This window comes from Humulus lupulus, chromosome 4 (genome assembly GCF_963169125.1).
Source record: "Humulus lupulus chromosome 4, drHumLupu1.1, whole genome shotgun sequence".
Lineage (NCBI taxonomy): Eukaryota > Viridiplantae > Streptophyta > Magnoliopsida > Rosales > Cannabaceae > Humulus > Humulus lupulus.
Genome location: NC_084796.1, coordinates 154,119,043 through 154,124,258, shown reverse-complemented (window position 1 = coordinate 154,124,258; position 5,216 = coordinate 154,119,043).

Sequence of the window (5,216 nt, the reverse complement as noted above, 5' to 3'; positions counted from 1 at the left end):
TCATTAAAACTTTTATATAGATAGATAAATGGTTTTATGGGTATGTAGTTATCATATAACTTGGTATGGAATTCTAATCAAATTCTTATTTAAACTATTTACCTAACTATTATTACTAATTTTTTACTGGGTTATTTACAATTATATACATATAATATTAAATAATTACAAAAATCACATACAAAAAATTATTTACAAAAATATCTTACCACATCATCAAAAAATATTTAATTATAAAATTAATATACCTAAATTAGAAATATTCCCGAAATCCTAAATTTTCCATTTTTTTGGGTCTTCAAAAGTAACGTTTTGGTTACTTATAATGATAATAAATTTCCAATTAGTAACTTTTTTTATTAAAAGTTTTATTTTTAGATCATAGTATTTTAGTACATTTTGGTTACCTCCAAAACTTATTTGTAGACATCTTAATATATCAATGAGTTATTTTTAAATTATAAAATGGTATCTTATTATTTGAGATACATTTTGGTAACCTTCAAGCTTATTTCAGAAACTAATTAGTTATTATATAATATAATAAGTTAACCTATAATTTATTAATAAAAATTAATTTAGTATACTACACATTAACTTTTAATAAACTTTTTTTGTCACTCTTGTAATTTGCATGTTTTATAATATAAGATACTTTTACATTACTTTCAAATCTATTTTAAAAACTAAATAATTATAATATAATATAAAAAGTTACTCTAATTCCAAGTTATTATGAATAATTTATAAGAAAATAATACCAATTTGTTATTTTTTTCATAACATAAACTTGGAGTTACTCCTAAAATGTTACTTTTCATACATAACATAAACCAATTAACTAAATTTTGAAAATAAGCTTAAAGTTAATTTACTAAAATATTTTTTTTATATGAAAGTATTTATAAGCAACGAAATGATTACTTTTGATTTCGATGACAGTGAGAAAATATATGCTTCCAATATATCAAAATGATCATATTGAAGAGTAGGTCGTGATATTACCACTCTTATGCCAAAATTATCAATGGTGTGGCCAGAATTTTTTTTAAGTTATCGAGAAAAGAGAAAATTAAATTATTATTTTAGTGTTGATTGTTTTTATATGAGGTTGTATTATTTTTATTTATGGTATAAAATAACATTATTTTTTTAATTAAAATTTTTGAGGTTAAATTTATAAATAGAATCAATTATATGTTGTGAGATGTAATTTTCTTTTTTTATATTTATATCAAAGAATGATAATAATTAGTCATTTTGTGTATTTATTTTGTGTCGTGACATGAGTAATTTTTTATTTATTGGAAATTATTCGAATTCGTTTCACGATGGACACCTACTTGATTCTCGTTGTGTAATGAGATGGCAGTTGCGTGAAGCGAAATTTTACTTAAAAAAATTACAAAAAATTTGGTCCAATTTTCCAAATAGTCACTCTCCATCTCAAACAGCAAATGATGTGCATATAACTAACAGAGCAAATCGATTTATATGGGTCAGTGATGTGCACCAGTAAGATAAGTTGTTTGCTAAGTAATTCTCGGGGAATTGTAGCAAGAGTGCTCAATGTTTTTTAAAATTTATGAATTATTACTTAATTTTATTTTTGGATTTTTATAATTATATATATATATAACATAAAATAATTATAAAAACTATTTACAAAAATATATTGTCACGTCATAAAAAATACCAAATTTAAAAAATAATATACTTGAATTGGAAACATTTTTTAAAACACGAATTTTCTATTTTTCTGGGTTTTCAAAAGAAACATTTTAGTTACTTATAATGAGATAAGTTATCAATTGGTCACTTTTTTACAAAAAAATTTATTTTTAGAGCATATTATTACATATAGATTTTGGTTACATCCAAAATTTATTTCTTAAAATTTTTTTATCTTAAAATATTGATTAGTTTTTTTTAAATTATATTATAGTGTCTTATTATTTAAGATATTTTTACGTAACTTTCAAACTTGTTTTAGGAACTAATGAGATACAATAAAGTATAATAAATTATTTTATAGCTTATCATCAAAAGTTACTGTTAGTATACTAAATGGTAACTAATGTAATTTACTTGTAAATAATAATATTTTTTTTATTAATCAAACAAAAAGTAAACTTATAAGTTATTTTTCAATTGTAATAAAAAATACATATTTTGGTTTTTTATTATGAATTTTTGTTTAACCAAATTAAAAAATAAATACATAGTTACTTTTTAAATACAACACATTTTGGTTATTTTTCTTTTTATAAACAAAACAAAAAATATACTTTTTGGTTAACCAAATATAAAAAAAAAACTAACTAAAATGTTACTTTTAATTCCGTTCATCTTCTCCGCGCGACTGTGAAAAAACCTATGCTTCCTACATATCAAAATGATCACCTTAAAAGTAGTAGGTCGCAATGGTACCACTCTTGAGCCCAAACAACAGGCGGTGTGGCCGTATAATTTTGTAAAGTTGCGTAAAAGAGACAAAAGAGAAGGAGAGAATTAGTTTCACAATTCCATTATCATCAATTCAAAATATAATAAAAAATGATATATATATATAATTTAATTTATTACACACTGCTCAAAAAATAAAAAAAAAATAAAAAAAAATATGGCTATATGTTTGTATTACAAAAACCGGTATATAAAAATAAAAAAAAGGGTTTAAAAATGACATATATGTAAATATAATAAATTACGTCATTTTTGTAAATAAAATCCAAAAACAGAACATGATTTTAAAATGTGTCATTCGCTTGCTAATCGAGGTATTAGACAAAAAAGTGTGGTTATTTAAATGAAGATCATTTAAATAGGATTTTGGTACAAAAGGTTGAGCATTCAGTTAAATCATGAAAGGGTTACATCGGGATCCCAAAATAATGTTTAGAAACATATTTATAACTCAAAAGTTATTTTACAGTCAACCTCAGCGACAAAAACAAACATTTATAACATGCTCCTCAAAATACCCCAGTTGTGGCGGCCACGTAGGCCAAACATGTATGCACCACATGGTTGATTGACATTTTCCTTATTCTTACCTGCATCACAGAGCACCCGTGAGCCAAGGCCCAGCAAGAGAACTTCACATCACATCATACAATAAATACATTCTTAATCAAAGACATAAAACAATTTACAAGTTTCTATTGGAATACACAACAGCGCCCTACACCGATCAGGGTGCGTGTTAGGAACTCATACATGATCTTTATTTATTTTTATGTAGATCTAATATTAAACAAATTAATATGAGATAACCTGGAACATGTTTCTAAAATTGAATTCAAAGAGAAATAATGATAAGAATACTTACATTATACGTAGCGAGTTCGTCCTTCAGTTTCCCTAACCCTTGTATCCTTTCTGTCGCAGAGTATTACCAAGAAACTGAACCGATCTTCAATTTTCTTCACAGTCTTCCAAAGTATCCTTGGAATCACCTAGACTAAAGTGGGCAATTCTCAACACATGAGATAGAAACAGAGAGAAGAAGAATAGAAGAGAAAAATTGAGGCTTAGAAATGATTTATGTTTAGAGAGAATCTAAAACCTATAACAAACTTGTGTCTGTCTTCTATCTGACTTGACTTGTGTTTCAACTCACTCTTAACATTCCTTTTATAGACTCATTTATGACATTTATTTAATTAAAAAATCAATTAAATAATAGCTAATTAACAGCCCTGGGTTAAAATTATCATGGGCTTTAGGCCTGTGAAATTTCTCATTTGATTATAAGCCCATTGGACTTAAAATGAAGGCCAGTATTATTTTCTATTGATTTAATTAATTAAATAATTATTTAAATCGTATATCAAATTAATTATTTATAATTTGAACCTTAATTTAAACTTATTTATTAATTTAGATACCAATTTATCTTAACTAATAAATATGCTCAAATTTTTATTTTCTTTTATAAATTACATAACTCTATGAAACTATCCAAAATTGACCTAATCAACTTTGATATTTCTAATAGATAATTAAATCAATTAATTGAGACTATCTAGATGATTTTATCCAAGGTACAATGGGGACCATGGGTCTATGAAATCAAGCTCCAATAAGTTATCATAAATCTAACAAATAAATTTACTAACTTATTAATTCCTCGTGACTCCACTATAGACTCGGAATTGCACTCTTGAATTCATAGAGCGCTCTATAACAAATATAGATACGCTATTAATTATCCATTGTTACAACCATAATTGTCACTTAATCCTCTATAGACGGTCTACAATGAGATAGGACTAAAATACCGTTTTACCCCTCATTGTATTTTATCCTTAAAACACTTAGTTCCTTGTAAATGATATTTCAGTAAACTAATTTAATTACTGAAATGAGATCTCTATCATTTAGCACTTTGAACCAAACAAAAAAGAAACCATCATTTCACTTCTTCATCAGAAGCTATAGATGTTCATATCTATGATTAACACTCTCACTCAATTATACTACCGAATTCCCAAGATGTAAGTATGGGCTAGTTCGTAGGATAAGAAGGTAACGAACAAGTCAAAGAACTCAAATAATACAATCAGTTAGAATACTAACCACTTAGAATTAAGATTGAATTGACATATGATCAACTATATGATATGACTAGAATAGATAATAACAATATGTTTACTTATCCTATCAACGGTCAATATCGGTCCAGTCCGATGTAACAAATACATCCGATCTTATCTACTTTGCTAATGTTCTGGAAAGAACATAACACTGTGATGTGTAAGTAGAACATATCGTAGATTGGCAAGTCAGTGTAAATCATGTGCACTGACTAATCTTAGGACTAACTTATTTTGAACATATAATCATATTTATATTCCACTGTGATTATGTCACTATAAATATGATTCGCTATATGCTCGGGATTTAATAGAATTTTATATTAAACAAATTATCATGAAAATAAAACATGTGAGCAAACTCATTGACCAAGTCAAAAAATGATTTCTATTCTTTTATTGAAAATAAAATGAGATTGCAAAGAAATTGTGTTTTAATTAGGGCATAAAACCCTAACAGTGCGTTACTAGACACCAAGTTCACAATCTTAATCGAGCGGGTGTGTACAACACCCTTAGAGGGTCTCTCCCTGGCGGCCTACATTCAACATGCTTAACGTCGATCCCAGCCTTTACCACTCGTGGCCTTTGCCATTCCCGACCTCTACCGCTCTAGAC